Source organism: Plectropomus leopardus, chromosome 8, assembly GCF_026936395.1.
Source record: "Plectropomus leopardus strain MGB_pleo_1.0 chromosome 8, ASM2693639v1, whole genome shotgun sequence".
NCBI classification, from domain to species: domain Eukaryota; kingdom Metazoa; phylum Chordata; class Actinopteri; order Perciformes; family Serranidae; genus Plectropomus; species Plectropomus leopardus.
Window position 1 is genome coordinate 8,899,838 of NC_142183.1, and position 24,684 is coordinate 8,924,521.

Genomic DNA, 24,684 nt, shown 5'->3' on the forward strand with positions numbered 1-24,684 from the left:
TTTACGCAATTATCACAAGCTACAGGACAGTACAGTGCGCTGTACCCCCCTTCTTCGCACTCCATCATCGGTGATGATACATCATTATCATCCGCCGACCTGTAAGGCGAACCCTGCCCTCACATCACTTCATGCTCCTTTATGTCCAAGCCACGGCTTTGAAATTCACGAGAAACGCACAAACACGAAGTGGAACAAATTCCTCCACTTGCCTGAACTCACATCTCACTTTTTATTTCTTTCTCTCCTCTGCTGCACTTACCAGTTGTAGACACCGGTGGGGTTTGACTCTCCCAGCCGTCGGCGTTTGATTCTAAAGCGAAGAGATAAATCCCACCGTCCAAACACGCTCGGACACCAGAAGTTGCGCTTGTATCGAGAAAATCAGGCAACTTCAAAAGTCCAGAAGTGTTAAGTTTCTGTCCAGAAATGTGCGCGTTGCATGGATGTGGCTCCCCGGCTACGTTATCCAAAAAAAAGCGAAAGACGCAGCGAAACCTTTTAGGATAGTTTCATTTATGCGCATAAATAACCATCTATTTACAGTGCGAGGAGAAATGGCGAAGGAGGCGCTTTCATCCGAGTCTCCCCTTGGTTCGTCCTCTTCTGTCTTCCTCAACTTTTTTCCCCTTGAAAGACGCTCCAAGAGTGGCGCATTTTTTTTGCCTCCTTCTTTTGAGCTCGGAGAGGGACCCCGTGTGTGTGAGTGTGTGTGTGTGCCTTTTAAAGGGGTGTGTTTGTGTATATACGCGCCTGTGCCTGTGTAGTCTAGCAGAGGGCAAACTTGGAGCCTCTCAACTTTCAACAACAATCAAACACAAAAAAATCACGATCTTTAAAAAGCGCGCACGTTAAAAAAAAAAAAAAAAAAGATGTTCCTGTTGGGCCCGCCCCGGCGCGTTTACTGTAACATTGCACCATCTGAGGTGCAGGCATGCAAAACATTTAATGTTAATTTGCCTAAATCTGCAATTTACAATAAACAACGCAGCTGCTTATTATCTAAACTCCGCGTGCGTAAAATAAACAACACTCCTAACCACGGATTCATGACTAAACCCACTTACTGGCAGTTAATTGAAAGAAATATTGTATTTACAGTCACACATAGCAGCCTGTTATGTAATCAGCAAATTAATTAACACATATTTAAGCGCATTGTTTGAACACTGGAGGGATATTATAAAATAATTCAACACATTTTTAAAAAGGCAGTATTTAGAGGAAAACAAACGTATTTAAAAGGCTGTATTAAGGCTCCTTCAGGGCCAGACAGAGCCCTATCGTGTTGCGGATTTATGTGCAGATGAAGTGAACAGCTGGCTCGGATGCAAATGTTCCTTTATAGATCCGTTTCGTTAGATACAGACTGATTTTCCATTCAGCATCTTAAGTGAAGCGAGCAGACCGGACGTAGGCCCCGCGTTCCCCGCGCCTAATCCGTCTTTTACATTTTTAGTCATACTCCCATTAAACCGGTAATTAATGCGCACGTCCACACGGGAATTTCCAGGCAATAGGGGACACTGGAGCAAAACAAGCGCATCATCCAACCCCTCCATCCCGAGATCAAAAATTGGGTATCCCAAACACATGTAATAAATGTTTTCTGCAGCCTTATATAGACTTAAAAGGAGAAATTATAAAAAGTCAGTGTCATTTTTAACAGCTGATTAGATCTAGTTTATTTTGTCAGGGTTGTAGACATTAATTTAAGTCAGATTTTAGCACAGGCAAATTCCTTTCAGTCTTCTACGAAGGCCCAAGAAGGCCATATTTTATTAATTTTCCACTCGCGCAAACACACGTGCAGACAGAGCGGTTTGGGTCAAATGCAAACCAATATATGAAAAATAAATAAAAATGTGCATATTTGCCAACACAGCTCGCTTTGTTTTTCAAAATTTGACCCTTGCGCTTTAATATTAGATGCGATATGGCACCCGTAAAAGCGTAAACGCGCACACACACGCACAAAATGCAAGTAAACGACCCCACAGCTCGTGTAAAGACATCAACCCGGCATCATGCACATCAAATCACGCCCCGCCTGCACGCGGGGGAGAAAAAGAGGCGTCTGGAGAGGCATGATGGTTCGGCTATATTCTCCTCTTACCTTCTTATACAAAGAAGAAGAAGAAGAAGAAAAAAAAATCAGTCAAGAGCCTCCTCTTTCTCACGCAGAAAAGGTGCAGAGGAATGCCTGAAGTTCAGAGAAGACTGGCGGGTATGAAATCTTTCGCCTCGGGGGCAAACCGGCGGCTTCTTTTCATTTCAAGCGCTTATCGATTCGCCGTTGTCATCTTTGGCGACGCAGAAGGACACTTGAAAGAATTTCTGATGGGGCTGTGATGTGAGAAACAGGGTGACCTGCTCTGCTGATGCTCTCTCCTGATTCTTAACGAGCACATCAGCCATCCCAGCGTCAGTACAGTTGGACATTTCAACTTTACACCCCCCTTTTCCCCTGCATACTAGAGAGGACTTTAAACACTCTTTCCGGCTTTCCATGTGTATCAGCACGCATCCAAGCCTCCACTTTAAAGAGGGCAGATGATTGACTGGCCAACAAGTCAGCCACAACACACACAATCTGTAACGTAGGCCATTGTAGTTTGGCACCTTAAAAAAGTGTGTGAATTTCTAATTTTAAAGTTTTAGTTTGAAGGAATTATCTGCCTTTTTTACACATTTTCACTCTGACTGATTATGGCTCTTAAGCTTCAAATCAGTGCAGAATTCAGATCATCTACAAGGCATAAAACACAACATATTCCAAACCAGTATCTAAATTGATTTATTGATTAATTCTTTATTTTGTGTCATGTGCACAAACATATGCCCAACTCTCATGGGTTTACAAGACAACATTACAATGACATTGCGTGATCAATGGTATTTTCTTGCGCATTCTCCTAACAAAATATTCTGCCTTCTGTCCCAGGCCTTTCAAACAAATTGTGACTTAAAAGCAGTTCCCTTTCTAAAACATGACTCAGTTTTTTCATGGTCAAGCCCCCAAAAGAAATCAACAATAATGGAGGTCATTTTACTGGAAAGAGCATCCTTTAGGTCTTCATAGACGTGACAATAAACAAAAAATGATCCTCATTCTTGGTTTCTCCTGTCTCCAGTCTGTCCTCCTTTCCTCTGTTCTAGATTTGCAAGGCCTGATTATGCAAAGTGAATAAATATGCAGTTTTAAAGCCAAAACAGTATTCTGAAAAATGCATCATAAACTGACATGCACACTCTGCAGAATAAGGCCTTTTATATCCATGTGTGTTGAAACATTGTAATACTTGTATTTTTTACGTTTCATTGTGCACCAAATAGCATCTTACGCAAGCTTATTAGTCTTATTGAGAAATGAAGGCCCAATTTATATCAAAAGTCAAATAGAATAAACTGTTTATTTTGAAAGATCTGTCTCTGCAGCCTTTGCATCATGCTCATGCAATAAACAATCTATTAAATTCCAGTTAAATCAAACAAACTAAATTCTTAAATGTCTCCCCTCACTTCACACCGTGACTTTTGAATTAATTCCTGGAGGCTGTTAAAAGTGAATGTAAACCTTTCTCCCCTCAGCATTCACTGAAATGTACAAGTCCTGTCATCGTGCTGTTGCAGCGGGAAGCTTGAGTAATGCAGATGTGAAGAGGTTCCATTATTCAAAGGGTGCTCTTTTACTGCAGCCTGATTTTCTTCTTTTTTTCTCTCTCTCTCTCTCAGTTTTTAGCCTCAAACCACATGCGATTGTCGCCTAGCGTTCTGTCTGGCCAACACTCTGCGGCCATGTAATAAAATTTGGAGTCAAATTGGTGTTTCCAAAGCCACAAATCTTTAAACAAATCAGTTTATGTACTGCTAATATGTTAGAAATAAAGTAATGGCTGGGAATTGAGTTTTATTGTGGGGTGTGACTTCTCGATGGGGGGATGAATATGGAGAGAAAGAGAGAGGAAGGTAGAGAAGAGGAGGGGAAAGAGAGACAAAAACATTAGATTAGTCTTTCTCCTTTGAGACAGAAATATCCTGTGTGTATTTCAATTTGTCAAGTATCACTCCAAGAGCGTTATTAGCGAAAAAGCTGCCTGTAAATTAAGCAAATTAAAAGGGTGGCTCTTTGATGGCTCTTGAGCTTGTTGAGCGGCTTTATGCCTGATCCTTACTATTCCAGCTCTGTCACAGTACCAAAGGGAGACGAGCTACACCAACGCTAAGCACTCCAACTCAGCAACATGCGCTTGTGGTTTCGAACGTTATATGCCAGGCCAGTAAATGACTTACATGATAGGCTACCCTCACTTCTCCCGACATGCCCGGCTAACATGGTGTATATTTAAAAAGTACTCAGCTCTTCGTCTTTGTCTTCTTCTGTAATTATCCTCTCCTCGGCTTCCAAAGAAAATGCTCAGCTGATGTCATTGTGGTTTTGGCCCCCCGACTGCTCTAATATTAATCCCATGCATGAAGCGGCTTCAAATGAACGAGGATTACTTTGAATTAAACTCTGGTCCATGTTTTCATGTGAACACATTAACTCCTGTCATTGCCGGTCAGTCAGACGAGCCCGTCTCCGTTCCTCTTGACTTTGGACATGACATGGCTCTGGTCAAGCATGATTAAAAGTGTCCCCGAGACTTGGGCGACATTCATTACATTGACGACCGCAGACAGGCAGCACAGCAGCGCTTTTATGGTTGATCTTGGGGAAAGTAATAGTCGGTGCATGCATAAACACATGGCGGCCTCAGCCTTAATCACAGGTGCGAGCGGGCCAATAAATTGCTCAAGCAGGTCTCTGATCAATTACATGAAAAATCAATGGGAAGCTGCCACTAACCTGCCTAAGGGGAAATCGGCCAAGAATGAAATTGGTGTGATAAAATGACTATGATGCCTCCCACCCCGTCGATAACATGTAAAACAGTTCGGCTACATGTTAACTCTCCTGTCAGCAGACCTGAGGTGGACCCAAAGGTCACAACTGGAATCAGCTTAGTCCTAATTGGTCTACTGTGGCAGAGAGAGCGGGCACGAGGAGGAGGAAGGGAAGGAGCAGAGAGATACAGAGGCAGATGGAGACGGTGGAGTGTAGGCTGGGTGATATGTGCAAAATAAACCATCATCAGTATATGTGTTTCAAGAAAATATATAGTATATGTAAGGGGTAAGTGCAAAAGAAGTAATTCAGGAAGGGTTAGAGTCCACTTGCTTTTCTGGAGCTTTGACTTTTTTTTTATTGCTTAATCGCCAGAGTAAATGTTGGCATTGTCCATTTCTGCAAACCATGGATATGTGACAAATGTTTGTTATTAATACATTGAAACTTACGTTTACGTACGTTTTAAGGTTTAGGCACTAAAAACACTTTGTTATGGTTAGGAAGAGATTTTTGTTGGTTAAAATACCTGCTTTTGGGGGCACAATCACATCTGAAAATGCAACAATGCCTTGGTGAAAAACTACTGCTTTTTGTAACACCGTCCCCGTTGGAAACACAGTGGCGGGTTGCTTAAAAAAACAAAAATGTATCTGGTGGCTAAAAACTCACTGGTAATGTAGTGATGACCCACAAAAAAACCAACCGAGTTTGACAAACCCTCTACCACCTGAGTACAAAGTTAGCTGATATACTATGTCACTTTGGAAACCTTGATATGATACGTATGAAACATACTAATGGAACATATCTGTGGTTTGCAGAAACATACAGTCACAACATTTTCCACTGGTAACTAAGCTGTTTTTATTATTCTTATTTTTAAATCTCCAAAATGGATACTTTTGTAAATTGGCAGTCGTGCACTTCAATGGTGGTGGAGAAAACCAAGCTTTTTAAAAACACAATTGCATCACTACTATGTGGTAAGTGTGATTGTCATGTGACCCTTTTTGGTAGCCCTGCCTTGCTGACTCTGTTGGTGTGCAAACAGAAAATAACTAAATAACACTTGAAACATGATAGACAGCTGTTTAGAAGGAAGTGTGTAAAACTGGTTTAAAGCTGTAGCCTAGTTACAGGCCCCTGAATTACTGCACACATCTTTGAGTCAAGTAATTCGGGTGCTGAGCTCTTCATGGTTTCATGTGACATTGGATGGATCACTATGTTACTACTACTACTACTACTTCTACAACTACTACTACTTGTACTACTACTACTACTACTACAAAGAGTTGGTTATGTGACGATTAAAACTTTTTGCACTGACAATGTACTGTAAATGCGCTGCGTATGTACAGCACTATTTCAGTCTTGGTGACCGCTCAGAGTGCATTACAACACAAGCACCATTCACACACACATTCATATACTGGTGAAAAGGCTGCTATACAAGGTGCTACCTGCTCATCAGATAAAAAACAACCCAACCTGACTCTCTGATTAGTGAACAGCAATTACATGTCCACTGTACTTCCTGAGAAACAGTTTTGGTTTTATTACACTTGACAACAGGCTTTAGCTAACCTATAACGTAAATACTGGCTTAGTTTTCAAACACTTCCATTGCAGAAAATTTTAAGTTTCCCAGCCATATCACTTGGAAGTTGACTTGTAATTAATGTCTGAAACTGGTTATCAGAGTCTCTCCAATGTGATGAACAAGGCTTTAATGACCAATGTATCCCTGATTGGAGAATTAAGACAAATTGAGTTTTGTAGGTGGTACTAAAAATGATTTGACATGACAAGTGTTAACTTAACTGCTACGTCTAACTGCTTCTTTGTTGACCGAAAGTTTGGTTTGGATGAAAAAACACTCAACCAAATAGAAAACTGCCAACATTAACTTAATGTCAGATGAACTAATAAAGTGACAATGAAAAAGCAATTCAGACTGGCAATTAAAACCTTTTTTTTTTCTGTCTTTTGGGCGTTTGAACAGAGAATTTCAGAGGGATAAGAGCAAAGAGAATAGACGTTAAAGGTAAAGAAAGTAATGGATATGCAAACATTTAAGAAAAAATAAAGCATTAGGAGAGAATATAGCAGATGCGTTAAATAAGCACAAGATGCAAATCAAAAAGATCACTTCCATAAGGTAGCTAAAGGATGACAAAGAAGACATGAAGACAGAGGCAGAGAAACGGAGGGAGGGAGGGAGGGAGGGTGGCTAATCTGAAATCAGGATGCTAGTCCCATGTCCTGTGTTCTGATTAGTTCCAGCGTTTCATGCTCGTCTCTGCTTTTCATGGAGCCACATCGCCTGGCTGAACTGTACATGAGAGCAGAGTGCTTCACCACAACACAACGACCAACCCCCGTGCTATCACTAGACAAGTGACACATGAGAACCTTACGGATGACGCGGGTCAACATCCACTCGTACTGTAAGCATATGTCGTACATCTCTGTGTCATATGTGGCTGATTTTGAGAAACAGCATCACAACTGTTACTCCTTGGCAGACTGCGTTGAACGATTTCACATATAGACCTCGGCAGCCCCTTTGGCCTTTTCCCTTCAAATCAGTACTTCAGATTCACTAATCTGTTTGCAGGGAAACATCACAGGAAAGGTGATGTTTGTGCACTCATAACTCTTCATGCCCGATGTAAGATCTGCTGTGTGATTCAGTCAGTGTGTGTGTGTGTGTGTGTGTGTTTCTGTGCGTTGTAAGAGAGAAAGAGCGAGCGAGCGAGGCCGTGTGTGAACGAGGAGGGTGAGGTGGGGGTGTCTAATCCAGTCCCAGTGTGAAACTGTTGACATTTGTGCTTTTTTTCCCTTCATTATGTGACTGGGGCTGTTTTGCGCTGGATTAGCTACAAATCTCCCATGCAGCACATTCAGCATGCCACTAGTAGTTTAACTTCATTAATAATGGATGAAGAGATTGTAATCCAGGAGTAAGAGAGCATGGAGGAGCACCATACACACACACACACACACACACACACACACACACACACACACACACACACACACACACACTGAGGGCACCCCTCTGCTAGAATTTTTTTCTTCCAATCCTGCCAATAACATTGTTGCTGCCCATATGTAATATTGCATCAATACCTTTTGTCTCAGGTTGTAATTTGCCTGGAATCCACAAAGGTAGGGGTGTGTAATCGAATACGTGGAGGGGTGAATAAAAAGTGGGGGGAGACTTCGGAAGTCTCGGCGGTGCATATGCTAGTATCTTCCATTGATTGTGTTTACTCAAGCTTCTCATTGCAGACTATTATAGCAGACCGAGGGACACACCCTGGCCTAACAGCAGGATAAGGGGGATTAAAGGTATATGTATTCACTATTTCTCTCTCCGCCACCAGTTTTGATTTCTGTCAACACGACGGAGATGCAAAATAAAGGCCACTGGCGTGAAGGTGGATTGAGATTTATATTTGAGTATGATTTTTATACAGATTGGCAACAGAATAAAATACGTTTCTGAAAAATGATGGGCAGTGCATGATGTTTATATTTTTAATTTATGGTATTGAGTTTTGTTTTTTTTGACTGGAATGGAAGCTATATCTTCAAAGTAGTGATTGGCTATACTTTTTTTTTAATACAAGTCAGAGGAGAAGCAGAGTGCAGAGTGAGTGAAAGCAAACTTTTAGACCCAGCAGAATGAATGGTTAACTTAAACTCTCACTGCACCTTGTGTCCTGCTGCTCCGGCAGCGATAATAGTACGTTCTGTACCCTGAGTGTTTGGTGCAATTAATATCCGCACGATATATATGTTTCAGTAGCGCTAAAAAATCTATTTGTGACAGCAGATGATTTTATTGTAACAGCCCGACACAAATATATGAATGTGTGGGAAACCCTGTTTTTTATATGCAGGTGTCTTTATATGCTTGAGGCAACAATAAAACATTGTAACCTTATCATGTCCATTTAAAAAACCTATAAAAAAAGAACACTTATCCTTTTCAAACTATTATTTCAAGTGAAAAGTCATTCAAATTATTCAATTTCACAAGATGGCTATGCTCTTTAATGTGGCCTTTGTGTAACTGATATGAGAAATTTTACTGGAGAGGAAAATGCGAAACTACAGACATTGTGTCAGTTAAGCTGCCAACTTACAGCAGCACAGCAAAACCTTGTAGCTTTGGGGCTGTCTGTAAATGATTTAGTAATTTTTTAAGTGAAATAAAAGAACAATGAATGATCTGATATTTAATTTGTATCATTTATTACACTAAAAGTACAAAACTGCAAAGCCTTTTAATGTGGTAAAAGAAGCACCTCAGCTCAAACCTCTCAGAGGCTACAGGTGGCGATACCTCCTGGCACAGTAGCTGGATAAATAACCTAAAAACATTTCTTTAAAAGCCACCTGCTCATGCACTTCCTTTTTCTGTTGATCAGGAATCTTGTTTGTTCTTGTCAGGGTGTGAAAGGAGCTGGATCGCTCCAGGATCGCTTCCTCTCCCATTTAATAGTGAGCTCACCTTGCGGCGGGATTTCAGAACAAGACAACTAATCAAAGCTTTTACCTACTTTGTCTCTGGAGATCAAAGTGACAGCTTGATTAGAAAAGATGAACTGTATTGATCCCAGAGGGCAAATGTAGGAATTGAGTGAAAGTGTGATATCTGATGATGTTTTTATGCTCCTAAAAATTATTGTAGTGTATTTCTATTTACTTTATAGATGACTGACAGGAACAATCTGGTGCAGGGCTTCACAAAGTTTGGCCTGTGGACCGAATGTGGCCCTCAGAAAGGTTCTTGTTGGACATTTTAAAAAGTTCCACTGGCTGATGAGCTTGGTGTTTTGCTTCGCTATATTAGCATTTTTTTGGTGCTGTTTTTGCAATTTTCATAGCTTCCTCTTGAATGCGTGCTGTTTGCGGTCTGGCCCCATACCTCTAGTGGGTCATAAATGATGATTAAGTGGGATTACTTTTGTGTGACTTTATACTTCTTTTTTTTTTTTTTTTTTAAGGAAAATCCTGCATAATAAACCTTTTAATATTTCTTAAATTGGTCTTGCTTTGGTAAACATAGCACAGAATTCCCTATCATGACTGCCGGCATATTCATCACACATTTGCCAAACAGATGTTTGCAGATGCTCTGCATGGTTGGAGCTAAAAAGTCTCTTTTAATGCACGCAGTGTTACTTGTTGTGAGTTGAGAGCTGAAGCACACTGTTTAAATTATCACCAGACGCAACACAAGAGACGAGAGTGAACTTTGCTGCTGACCCTTGTCAAGATGGACACAAAAATTAAAGTTATGCAGAATTCCTTTGTTTTCCTTTAGATAGGTAACTAACAAAATACTAATCTTTCACTCAATCTATCATTATTTTGACAAATGTCGGTACAGTCCAAGATCAGTGTCATATCAGTGTAACATTACTAAATATTCCGGTGCTCAGTTTTTAATAGATGACTCACCTTTAATGTTTTATTTTGGCAGCCCTCCATTTCAAAAGATTCGGTTAATATGTGGGAGCTGCCCAGTTTACACACTGTTGGCCAATGAGCAGCTACTGGGTCGGTTGTGGGTTTAGCACTTTGCTCAAGGGCACAGCAGCTGTTGTTGTTGAGGTGGTGGTGAGCACATTTACTGTCCCAGCAGCGACCATCCAGTCGCAACCTTCCTTGTGTAACCATCAGATCATGTAATTAGCTGCAGGCTGTCGGAGGCGCAGGGAATACCGGACGGACAGCTTTGATGTGTGAGGTGCCACATTGCTGCAAATAAATGCTTAATGGGCTGAGCTTAGGTGATGTCATAGTTCATTGTAATGGCAGTTGCCAGCCTCATAAATAATGCTTAAGATTGTTTCCAAGTACTTCTTTTGACTGACACAACAGTTTGCCTCAGGCTGGCGCTGCTGACCCCTGGCATGTTGTGAATGTCACACAACAGTTTCCATTGTAATGACCAGACACACAAAGACATGACTTTCATTTCTAAATGACTTTTCCAACAGAAAAACAAGTCTTACAAACATTGGTACAAAGTTAGATTAGTGGCAGTTTGTCAGTGTCAAAGTAAAAACACTTCTTCAGTTTCATAGAAATGCCCCATAAGTGATCTGAGCTTTTTGTTTTTTTTTTTTTTTCCAAAACGGACACACAACACTTCAGCCAGTCGTCACAACAGATTCACAGACACACATGCACACAGGATAACTGTAGAGAGAGTAATGAGAAAAATGCCAGCACAGATGGATACACTTGGGGAAAATAAAATTTCAAGTCAAGAAGCAAATTGATCTACTCTTATTACAGCAAATGCTTTCGATTATCTAGTTTCAAAACATTAGAAGTAAAAAACGACAAATCATGATTTGATTAAAACAACAAAAAAAAAAGCTGTGACAAACTAGGTCAAACATTTGTTTTGATTGAAATGTCCTGCAAGGATACGATTAAGGCTGCAACTGACAATAGCTTTCATTCAAGCTTAATCTGTTGTCTCTATTTTCATTCTTTGGTGATTTTTTTTTTTACTGGATGAAATGCCAGAAAGTAATGAAAAATTACCCAAGAAACCAGAGGACCGCTTACAATTGTTTGTTTTGTTTTGTTTGACCAAAAATTTTAAAATAGATCACTTAACACTTCTACTAGCCTATAATATTATTAAACTATTATTTTATTGCTAAATGATAAAAACAAAAGATATTATTAAGTTTGCAATTGTTTGACCATTTTAAATATTAAATGATGCAAATGAATACCATTTTGTTGACGAAAAGCCGAAGCGACAATTTACACTCTTAGACAGAAAAGTTCCAAAAGGGTTCTCCCTGACGCCCAAAGTTCTACACAGAACTATTTGCTTTTGAACAACTCATTTTAAAGAAAGCATTCTAAAACGGTTCTTTCGGAGTGTAAGGGTTCCATTAAGAATCCCTTCTAAGAAAATCTTCCAAAAGGGTTCTTGGTGGATTTTACATGATATCCTTGGAATGGAAACCCCTTGGTCACTTCTAGATGAAAACCTTGGAATATAAAGGGGCTCTTGCTAGAACTCCCTGAGTGGGTTCTTGATGGCACCCTTGCAAGGTGAAAAGGTTCTATATATAACCCCTTGAGAGGCTTGGCATTGCAGAAAAGATGGGTTCTCTGCAGGGGAACAATTCACAAATGGCTCTAGGTATAACCCCTTATATTTGGTTTTAGGTAGAACCCCTTTGCGTGGGTTCTTGTTAGCACCCATAGAGGGTGAAAAAGTTTTGCCCAGTAGCTCACCTGAGCGGGCACCCCATGTACAAAAGATTATGTCCTTGTTGCTGCAGCTGCAGGTTTGATTCCATCTTCGGCCCTTTTCCTCTCCCTTTTCACACTAATATATCTGTCTATCAAACACAGGGAAAACCCCAAAACAAAAATCTAAAAATAAGTAGATGAAGGTTTCTAGGTAGAACCCCAGAGAGGGTTCTGGGTGGCTCCATTGCACCATAGATGGGTTCTCTGTTGAACCTCTCACACTGGGTCTGGTTGGAATCTTTCACAGATGGTTTTGGGTGTAACCCTTTATGTTGGGTTCTAAATAGGACCCTATGAAAAATGGGTTCTCCTGTGGGGATAAGCTGAAAAACGGTATATGGTTCTAGTTAGCATAAGGGTGTAATCCCTCATCTTTTGGCTTCAGGACGGTCTCTCTCTGGTGACACGTCATCCTGCCACTCCTCACTGTGTTCCCACTGTCCAGACTGCAGAATATCTCCATAGCTCCATATAATGAATCATATGAGCACCAGAGACGACACGCTTCCATTTCGGTTCTTTCATGTCTAATGCTTTCTGAGGAGCAGCGTTCCAAAATAATACACAGCAGAGCAATAACCTCGTCACGAAAGGGACGTGTCCGCGCCGGCTGCCTTTTCATGATACAAGTGCTAATGCTGAGTACAAAGTTACATCTGGTTCCCCCTGACTGGGAGGAAAGCTAGCCTGCTGACACTGGGGCTAGCCTAAGCTCCCGCTGGATAGCTCGTGCTTTCCGTGTCTTTTGGGGGCTGCAATGCATGCGACGCGTCAGCCAAGGCCACATGAGCCCCTGAGCATTCCCACCTCTCTCTAATGTTTCAATTAATTGCAGGGCTGTCACGAACTGTGTTCTGCTAACAGGAAACACATTGGCTTTGACGTGAAAGCCCCGATTGTTGATAGATGTAATTAGAAGTGTTAAATCTCGTTCCAGATCGTTTCACACAACTGCATCCCCTCCCTCTGACTCCCTCCACTCTCAAACAGGTTTTATTTTAAGGACCATAGAGTTATCAGTTGTTGTGGGGCACATTTATTTAAAAAAGAACCCTGAAAACATGAAGTGTAAATGTTTATTAGTTTATTTCAAAAGATTTGTGGTAGTAACTACAGGTGAACTGGGTTGTACACTGTCCTGAGCAGCTGCACCGGAGCCAGAGAGAGTAAAAGTAAGTAAATATAATCAGGAAAATATACTTTAAGTAAGTCCTAAAACCCTCCAAATCACTCTGGAAAAAAAAGAAGAAAAAAAATCCTTAAGATTTTATATTATAAAAAATAGAAAAAAACCTGAAATTATAAAAAAAGAAAAATAAATAAAATTATGTATAAAAATACAAACTAATTGTTGTAGCTGTACTTGTATAAACAGTTTTGGTCATTTAATTTATTAGAAAACAGCACATTTCTTGTTATATTTTTTATGCAAAAATCCTAATTTGTAAAGTAAGTTAATCTGTCACATAAATCTAGAGGAATAAAAAGTACAATATTTCCCTCTAAAATGTAGCGGCATAAAGTGTAAAGTGACAAGACAAGAAAATAATCAAGTAAAGTACAAGTGCCTCAAATTTGTAATTAAGTACAGTAATTAGTTACATTCCACCACTGACTCTGTGTTGCTCAAGGGTGCTTTGATGGAGGTCTTCATGTATTCATTCAGTTCCCCCACTCAGGTTTTCATAGCAAATCTGGCAGGTTCAGACTATATGACCTTCCGGTCACAAGAAAGCTTCTCTAACCTTCAGGCTACTCCAGCGTCGGAATACTTGTGTAATGAAAAAGGGATGAGATAGTTTATTATTTGGGGAAAAAACGTCTGAGGAGTGTGAGAGAAAGGAAAGCATGGGAGTGGAACCAAAGCCTTCATTATATGACTGATAATGCCTGGTGTGATGGATCACGCAAACGCTGTGCATCCCTGGTGGTGCACATGACTTCATTTTGCATGTGTGGTGGGACAAACATTCACTCCAGGCAATTTTAAGTCTCCCTCATTGCTTTTTTTGCAGCGTATTCTCATATGTTACTTTAATAAACACAGCGCAAGCAAAATTTGATTATGAAAATTAATCGGTGTGTTATTAGATCACATTCCATTTTTGTGAGATTCAGCTACGTTGGACCCTTTGAACTCAGCTTGTATCTTGACAGAGCTATCTGAAATTCACAGTCAAGAATATATAAAGTGTGATTATTTAGGCCAAACACAGGGAGGTTATGTGACTGATAAATAGGACCTGAGAGGTTTCTGAGAAAAAACATTATATGAAATCTCAAAAGTGCATAGATCCTACATCAAGCAACAGTGGTTTAGAGTAGAATATCTTATATGTCTTTAAAGGAAAATTGTGGTTCTTTTCCTATTTCTAAGAGACAGATTGATTATAGGAGCATTCATTGAACTGCGCTCTGATTGGCAGACTAAATGGAAATCACCTAAAATTGCCCTAAAGTGATGCAACGAAACCTCTTTTTCTTCTACTTTTCCTCCGTGGCGTTATTCCAAAATGTAATTGATGCCATGTTATTGTTTCACGATATAAATGTTGTTATCAAGGCACAAGTCTGGACAACACTCCACAGTTTGAGGACACTGCAGTTGTGAAATTGAACTTGATATAGACATACATGTAAACATGGCCTGACACATCTGACATGCAAACTCATACCATCGCTCTTTAAATGTAATCCGAGCAGACACTTAAAGAGTTGAAACATTTTATATTTAACGTATTGCAGACGTCTCTGGTTTTGACTGCATGCAAGGCCACAGCTTGGAATCTGAAAGGAGATTATTTTGAAGGTTTCTCATACTTCCCTCACACAATAATTCACAAGTCGTTATAGACACACTAGTAACTGAGAAAATGTCCTTGAATACAGCAATTAAATAAAGTTGTAAATAGAGATGTTCTGATTAAAACTGATCAAATTTGAGGTACCCAATATTGCCAGATTCAGATTAGGATACAGGCCAAAAAACTTGATTGGGAAGTTTGGAGAAGTCTGGAGTGCAGAGATTGAGATCTTTAGAGTAATTCTAGCTTATCTTCTTTGAGAAAATGATTTATAGAAAAACTGAGTGTTTTTAAAGGATAGTTGATGTTTGCCAAGACGATAAAATGTTTACAGACTGGATTTGCTGCCATTGAATGGAGGGCTTCAGGTAATGATTGATTGATATTTTCCATTGGCCGGTGAGACATGAATTCAGCCGAGGTTGACAGGTTGTAGGTCCATGATCCTCGCAAAGAGAACTGCAGATCCTCTGGTATGTTGAAGGCTTGGCCCTTGCGGACCGACTGAGTCTTAACCCCTTCTATGGTACTCACGGTTATAACACAGAGCATGCTGATCACTGGACCTGAAGGGCAGTTCAAATACCACCAGGTCATCGGGGGCCCATATTAACAGAACCAAGGCTTTGTCACCAATCCCACTCAACTTTCAAGGATCTTTAGGGGAAACAAATCGATCAACTCCTGACTCCATAACTGGCTGCAGAAAAGAAAGACACCATAAAGAAGATATTTTCATTTCTCTTTTTGGTGTAGCCCAAGCAGTGATTTAAAGAATAAGGTTGAAATGATATTAAAGGACGGGATGCAAGATTTAGGGGGATATATTGGCAAAGTGGAATATAATACAATACATTTTTTGAGTGTATAATCACCTGGAAATAAGAATCCCTTTGTTCTCCTTACCTTAGAATGAGCCTTTTGTATCTAGATATACATGCTGCACCACCATGTTTCTACATTAGCCCAGAAGGGTCAAACCAAACACTGACTCCAGTTATGGACATTTGCATTTTCGCATCGGTCACTGTAGTAAAAAAGGCCCAACTGCAATGAGCAGTGCCAGAGGTCAACCGTTTGTAACGTTAAAATGCGAAATTCAATTGTGGCTTATTCAGCTTTCAGCTAAAACCTCCTGAACGTCTGGATCTGAAGTTACTGGAGAAAAATGTGACTTCACATTAGCATGTTTTGGATTAGCAGCCCGCAGCGACATGCCAATGTGCTTCGAAAATACATTGATGTTTAAACTGAAACAGCTTTTTTCAGGTTTTGATCAGTTTAAATCACCAGGTCCGTTTGGTTTGGCAAGGGAGTGAACACCTTTTTGAGATTTCATAAATTATTTTCACATTTATTTAAATTCTAAGAAATTGCACAATTGATGTCAAACATAAAAAAAGCAGAAAAGGAATTGTCTCCTTTTTCTTTCCACTAACAAACAAGTGAAATTTTTTAGTGTGCCCACCTGCTCCTTTCTCTCCTGACACCCAATTAGGTATCAGTCCAATTATCTCAGCATACAAGCCACAGATCCCTTTCAGCTTTTGAACCAGAGCCGCCAAATCAAAGAATGAGTTGGAATCAGAACAGACTCCTCAACCCTAGTTCAATAATGTCTTCTGGTACACTACATGAGAAGACGCAGTCATTTTTCAGCAAGTATAATATCAGAGGCTTTGGTAAAAATGTCAGGTTGGAGGCTGAGAAGGCACCCACCCACCATGACAATCCCTCAGTGGAAAAAAAAAGTCTTTAAATCTGTCTATATTTCATATTTACACCAAATTTATCATGTCAGTTTTACAGCAAACAATGTCAACTTCTGCCTCCACCTTTAGATTATGTTAGTTTTATCATACAATAAGTTGAATTGCATGATACTTAAGCTTTGGGAGTGAAATTGGTTTACTGCTTACTTTCCTTGTTTCTATTGATGCAACATAGGACTGTAGCAGTGCAGTAAAGGGCAGATAGCTATTGGTGTCTCCGAAGGTCACGGATGAGGCTTTTATGTCTTCCCTTACTCTGTCGGCATGCTGTGGAGCAGCAGAGCTCTGCTGATAGTTTGCCTCCCTGCTGAGACACAAAGCTGCTCTGTCCTGTCCTGGCTGCGAAGCAGGAACTCAGGAAGCCAAGGAGTCAGCTATGCAGCTCCCAGCAGGAACAGTGGAGCTGTGAAATGGGGTAGCGGGGTGGAGGAATGATGGTGCCACCTGTTCACCCCCAGACAAACATTTAACCTACAGCACTTCGGAGGAAAGAACGGGTATTTCCATTTAACACGGAAACAATTATGATTTTTACTGCCCTTGCAGGACAACATGGCCACACCGATGGGTTTGGGATTTACACCAGTGGCTTTTAAAACACCCATTACTGCCAGCACAATGTCTCTGCAAAATCACCACCTGTTCTACACTGAGTGTAGGACAAGCAAAAGAATTAGCAGAGAAAATCAAAAAAATATAGATGAAAACTTGACATGACATCATGAATGAAATAAGCAGTCAGCATCATGGCTGAGCATTTTCACCTCTGAACCTCAGTGGACTAATGGCAGTCTAAACAAACATAGATTCAAGGGTTTGTTACATCACAAACCTAAAGAACTAATCTCGTCAACTTACAGGAAGCGGCTTTCGAAATCATGAGTATAACACTATGGTGAAAGTTATTGGAGGAGAAGTCAGGATATGTATTGGCAGCCAATTGCCAGAAAAAAATATTAGCATTGTGCATGTCTAAAAACCAATAAATACTTTACATTTGCATGTTATTGTGTAGTGGATATGCTGGAAATTTAAATTTCTTTACATTTCGACAATGCTGTGGTTAATGTGGTTAGGTCTGGGCATAAAAAAAACTTGTCTACAGAAAGAAAAAGATCATGTTTTGACTTAAAATACCTGGTTTTGGTGTCATAATCCCAAATGCAGAATTATTTTGTTAAAAAAAAACTTGACAAACTTGCCAGGAAATGCAGTGAAATCTCAGTAAAAAACAACCACTTTTTCTGGCACTGTCAATGGTGGAAAAACAGAGGCGAGTCACAAAAGAAGACCCATGGTTGGGCACTAAAATGCCAATAGGAAAACAGTGATGATTGTTTGGGTGTCAATTTATTTCTTTTCTTAAAGACATCTTTTTTTTTGGCGTATTTTGCCTTTATTTGACAGGACAGAGTAATCATGAAAGGGGGAGAGAGGGGATGACATGCAGCAAAGGGCCACGGGCTGGAAGTGAACCTACAGCTGCTGCGGCAAGAACATTGCCTTTTGCACATGGGGCGCTCATACTACCCACTACCCCAATCTATTAACTGTTAATACCACTGAGTACAGCTCCCTCTCCATCACTCCAAGGGGAGACCAGAGATGTTACATTGTGGCAAACTTTCCGAATTAATGGTGTCCTAAATAGTTAGCTGTTTGCAAACGGTGCGTATATGTCAGCATTGCTCGGGGATGCACTTAATAAATGGCAGGTGTGTTGTTCAGGACCAAAGGAAGCACAAGTGTCAAGTGTGAAGTTGATTAGAAGAGCGGTTCTTAAGAAAGGTTTAACCTGCAATAGTGTAGGCCAAGCTTTTGCCCAGTCCAAACAAGCCTATTGACGGGGACTGAAGTTGTAGGAACAACATTTGATTCTGGTACATCAGAGACTGATACCATTTGGCTGCACATTCAGTTATCGGCATGGCAATTCTTGGTCTCATAAAAGAAACAAAAAAAAAAGGAAAAAAAGTGTTATCAAACTTCCACAGCAGCCACATTTTCTCTTTCTGATGGCATTGAAATATGACAATGTTCAGTTCATCATTTCATGTTATATCACTCTTTGCACTCGCTATCCTCGACTTCCAACAATGACCCGCATTCATCCCAAAGCTCCACTTAAAGCACTTTTACAAGGTGAGAAGTGCCAAATCCAACAACAATTGGAAACAGAGCTGGTGTATCAGCTGTAGCCATCAATCATACTTCGATCAATCACTGTGACATTGCCCCGCGCCAGCCTCACACCAGTCTCTCTGCCGCGCCCTCGGCATGTAGCCCTGAGGAATGCTGGGTAATGAGGGATGGCAAGGGGCATCCAGGCATCCGATTACCAGCCATGTTGGGAAGAAAGGAAAGATGACATGTGAGGGTGCGTGAGCTTGTTTATGTTTACTTGTAAGGTATTTAGCTTGTGCTTTCATCCAGAGGAAAAGTGGGATGAACTTCCTGCATTGCAAACATTGTAAGGAGAGGAGAGGTCAGAGTGCGGAGGTGATGCATGAGAGACGTTTACGACAGGAGAGAGTCTGGGATTATTGTTGACATGTCAGGTGATGAGAAGTCACTGTGGGACTGAACTGACTGACCAGCACTGACTACTAATCATAAAATCTATAACAATGTGCCATATGCATGTAATATTTGCACCTTTTGGATTCAAAAACATACCCATGATTCAAAAATAGAGCTGGGCATTGTCTGAATTTTTAGCTATCGTATTTGCATGGCTGTAGGGAGTTTGTTGTCTGGATGGTCCACCACTTTCCTCCAGCCCCAAATGTTTTCTCAAAAGCCCTGAATCGCTATTCCCTAAAGAAATCTAATTTAATTGAGTCAATATTCTGTTTTAGCTCTGAATGTCTGCAATGTCAGGTTCCACCCCTGGATTAAATCTGGTTTATATCTCTCTCTGTTGCAATCATTTTCGTGATTCTCTGACTTTTCATAGTGCCACCCTCAAGTCAGGATTTTAGTTTGTTCAATATTTTGGTTATTGACTGAATACCTGCAAAAAACTTTGTTGTGTCACATGTTGTTGCTCCTCAGAGTAACATATAGATTTAAGTAAACAATTAATTGGTGTTGTGTGTCTACAGTAATCACTAAGTAACATGCTTTTTACTGCATTTGAGGTAAATTTAAAGATGGTTTAATCTTGACTGCATGGCATTTTCAGCATGTAATTTTTAGTCTATAATAATTTACGTCAGAATTCATCTATTTGATGATAGTGTCATAGATATATTAATTTCATAGTTGTTCCTCACAGCCTTTTACTAACAATTTTATTGCTGTAAGCAAAATTAAAAGTACATCTTATGAAACCAGCCACACAGACTATTGAAAATAAGACATCATAAGAATCGTGAAGATGTAACATTAGGGTATAACGTGTTTTTTTGCTGTACATTAGCAGATTTAATGCTTTACCAATATTTATTTCTAGGATAGCCGCTTTAATTCAGCTTGAACATCTAAGATTTGAGTCCTCAGACTAATAAATATCTTTTAAATGGCAGCAAATATCACACCCTGCCATGGAAGAGATGGAGATCTCACCGTTAATCTGTGCTACAAACAGCAACTGTTGGAGGGGGCACCGCAAGGTATTAAGTGTAAATCCTCTTTCCTGAAAATTGTTCGCAGCGTAAATGGAAATTCCATCAGAAAATTCAGACTCATTTATTATTCATCGTCACCCCCTCGCCAGTGCCTCACTAGAGGTGATGAAAAACGATGGCGGATGCGCAAGTATATCATGTGGGACTCTAATATATCGCTATCAAAAGCAGTGAACTGGAAAAGACAGGATTTAATATGGTATCTGGTCCTAAGTCCCAACTAATTCAATAACATTATGCCAAATATTTATTAGGCATCCCATTTCCCATAAACACATCTGCTCTCTGAGTTTGATGCAGGCCATGCAGCAATATGTAAAGTTTTTCAGAGCTGTTTGCTTGGGAACACAATAAAACAAATTGTGCTGAATGCATCTTTGAAGGAGGATTCAGTTTTCCATTTTTCTTTCTTTTTGCCATTTATGACATCTTTTCATCTTATAAATGAATGCAGTATTGTGGACAGTGTGGTATTTAGTCACAGTTATTTGCAAACTTTTGAACTAAACCTCTTAAAGGACAAGTGTGTAGGACTTAATGGCATATAGCCGCAAGGTTTAAGATTCAAACCAACTGAATTCCCCTGCCCTCTAGCTCCCTTTCCAAGCACACCGGAGAACTGAACTCTTGATCTGCTTCTGCGGTGACGGCATTGGTGGCGGGCAATACGAAAATGAGGAAGTACAGCCTGTAGTTTGAGCAGCAACCCAGAGAGCCAGTGACACTCTGCTGGATATTATGTTTTGAATCAGTTTGCGTCATCCAACAGAGTTTCACCTTGGGCAGGTGAGGGGTATCTGGGTATTGTTTAGATGGAGGAAAGTTTACAACAGTTCATTTACACATAAAAATCCACATTGTTTTGATACAAAGCTGTTTTAAAATTGGCGAAGTATCCCTTTAAGTATACTTTAAACCTTAACTGAGTTAATATATTGTTAAAAAATTGTCTTTGCAATAAAGAAAACTCATGTTATTTAATGTCATTAACATATTTTTAAGCTTTGTTTTATTAAAAATATATAATTTTAGCACAATTTAGGCACTGATACTGCTGAAAAATCAACCCTCAAATGATACCCAACCCTAAAAATAATGGACAAACTGACTCATAGACTGTGGTGAGGCCTCAAAGATGGCTTGTCCCTCAAAGTGGCCTTAATTTTGTGAAACTTAAAGTATTAATTAGTTGTAAAAGGGTGAGTTCTAAAAATTTTAATTTTTTTTTTGTACCAGGTGGTGAATATGTTCATTTGCTGTAAAATTAGGCTTTTTAACATGGGTGTCTGTGGGGATTGACTCGCTCTGGAGTCAGCCTCAAGTGGCCATTTGAGGAACTGCAGTTTTTTGTAATCCCACGTATACTTCATTATTCAGCCCTGGAAGTTGCTGTTTGCAGATTATACACAATTGAAATCATAATTGTGAATATTATATTCAACTTCTTGCAACAGATCCCCCTAAACCCCACATTCTACCCCTTTAAATCCGTTTTTGTAATGAGTGTTCTGAGTTTCTTTGGGACTTTCACCACATTCAAAAGTGAAGCATACTCTTACAAAATGATCACTCTAAGTATTTCAGTCCCTTGATCCTGCTTGATTTATAGACAGTAAATGTTTCCCCCCCTGAAGTGGACACATTATTTTGACTGCAGCTGAGTGTGGAGTGATCTGTCAAATCTCAACTGGAAGAGTTCCAGTCCAACAAAGGACAGATGTTACCTGTTTTTCTTCAAAAAGTAGCTGTAGATTACTATTAAGGACATAATTCATGTTGTCTGATTTTTTCTTTTTCAACAAAAAATTTGAATATTATTTTGGAATTAAACCATTTTGTAGCCGATGTTGCTGTTACCAGATGGTATTACCAGATTCCTGCAGAGAGCGTCATATCATCCTGGTTCACCTATCAGACCAGAACTAACCTCATTACAGAGGAATGTGTCTTACTCATACACTGCAGCCTCTTCCTCTCTACAATATATCTCAGTGGCAGGATATGCTACTTTTTGGACCCAGTTGGACAAAAATAGGCTACATTAACCCTTTGAAACCTTAGCAATTCGGCTTGATTTCTTTCAATAGCATTGGAGGAATGCAATGACAACTTGAGAATGGCAACTTGGAAAGAAATGACTGAAAAATTTGAAATGTAAAAAGTTGCAATAAATCTGAAAATTAGCAAAACAATTTGAATATATAGACAAAAACAAACAAGGAAATTACTTGAGAAAATGTACCAATATTGAAATATTCTGTAGCATATTTTTAATATATAATTATAATAATCATAAATGTTGTTTCTGGACATTTTCCCCATTTTTAAAAATAATTTTCTAACTCTCTCCCTCTCTCTCTCTCTCTCTCTCCATTTTAGTAACATTAATTTCAACGTTGTGTCCTTGTCACTTTTTACCAATATCTTACAATTTATTCATTGCCTTTTCCCTCATTTTTGAAGAGAATTAAATCTTTTTTTTCCAGTTTCAAAAGTTGAAATACTTGTGAAAAGTGTCTAAATGCAGCACAAGATAAACTGATGTCCATCCAGGTTTTGAAGGGTTAAACTAAACAGGAATAGAAATCAGTTCCTCTCGTCCTTTCTAATGTGAATTGAATTTGCCCTCTCCTTGCATGAAGCTGAAACACTTTAAAGGCGACATGGGAGTTTCAGAGATGCACACGTGATCGAGAGCCATCCCCTCTGGAACCCATTAAGAAATGTATAAAATGCCTTCCTACCAGTTTGATTTGTAGTTAGAGGGTTAACCCCTCAAATGTCTGTCCGTGGTTCTTGAGAATTTGAAACCTCAGTAGTGAGTGATTGTTTCAATGTAAATGGGGCATGAAAGCCCCTCTATAACTTTTCTTTTGGGTCTTGTCATGCTCGATTATAAATCCTGCAAGTGACCTCTGGTTTTCAAGTAGCCATTTTATAGTTTTAAAAGTTTTATTAATTTAAAGATAATTTGTTGAAGAGGTCAAATAACAAAAAAAAAGTTGATTCAGGGGTACTGAACAAGACAAAAGATGAGGGAGAACTTGCGTCAATATGATATCTGCTTGTTGTGACAGTGGGGCCGCTGCGTGCGTAAACACATGGCGGAGTTTTGTGGGGAGGTATAACTCAGGCTGGCGCGGCGTTGACACCTCCAGCTGTCTCCAGGGTTGGAATAAAGATCTGACACCCGCAGCGGTCCAGCGTAGACACCAGCTGGGCCTGGAGCCAGAGAAAATGTCTTTCACCTCCTCTATCAACACCGCCATTCTCTCCCCACCACAACCACAAGTCTCTTTCACCTTCTTCCACTCCCTATAACTTTTCTTTTATCTCTTCATTTTACTTTATCCATCCAACCTTTCCCCCCCCTCACCCTCCTTCACTCACTCCAAAGCATCCCTCTTCCGCTCTGGCCCGAGTTCCCCTCTCGATCCCTCCCTCCTTACTTCCCCTCGTTCTCCCTCCTCCCACTTGCAAATCCTTTCCAGTGACACAACACTGATTTTCTGCCAACTTTTCTTCCCTCCTTGAACATCGGTCTCTGTGGCACAGTAGCTCTTGACTTTTGTGATGACTTCATACCGCCTCTCTTGGCTTGGGTGGTGGTCAACTCAAGCGGAGAATGAGGACTCTTGAGTCACAAGTGCTGTCTGCTGCAAGTAGTGCAGAAGATGCAACAGGAGGATAACATTATCAGACACTCCAAGTAGATTTTAAATGTATAGCCTCTTTGTTTTTTTGCTCTCTTAAGACAGAAATGACTGTGGCGACTGAATGGTTATATTATACAGAAATATTATCTCGAGAAAGCCAACGGCTGGGACATAAGGAAGTCATTTTGTGACTTTTTGATATAAATATAACCTCCAATCACAAAGAAAATTTCGAACCATGACAGATTATTACTAACATATCCTCTGAAACCTTTAAAAGACTTCCCAAAGTCCCACAAAGAGCGGTTATGGTCATCTTTCCTTTACTGGTTCACAGAAGCAAAGCTGATTCCCATCTTTCCCTGTTAAGTTTAACTTTAGTGAACTTTGACACAAGACTTTGCACTGTTAACTAATGGCAAAATGGCAAGGAACCAAAACAGAGGAACATTTCATAGCTTATTGGCTCTGTTGCACCATCTATTTGCATATTGCATCTTTGATAGAGCATAAAGTCACAAAAGAGGACTAAATATGTGTTGGTTATGGAACAGCAAGTTCAGGAATTAACTTGGTGAACAAATGATCCCTCTAGTGACCAGTTTGCTAGATCGAAGAGCTACTTCT

General features: G+C 39.9%; 1 protein-coding gene across 2 annotated transcripts in view; it reads right to left on the reverse strand.

Moving 5' to 3' along the window:
* pitx2 (paired-like homeodomain 2) overlaps positions 1–24,684 on the reverse strand; it is a 65,324-nt gene that overhangs the window by 9,836 nt on the left and 30,804 nt on the right. Inside the window, exon 1 of one of the 2 annotated variants that reach the window (XM_042493232.2) lies at positions 263–742. The exons of the other annotated variant lie outside the window; for it this stretch is intronic. The gene's annotated coding sequence lies outside the window, so the exon portion shown is untranslated. Of the gene's footprint in view, positions 1–262; positions 743–24,684 lie in introns of those variants that run through there. 2 annotated transcript variants of the gene reach the window in all.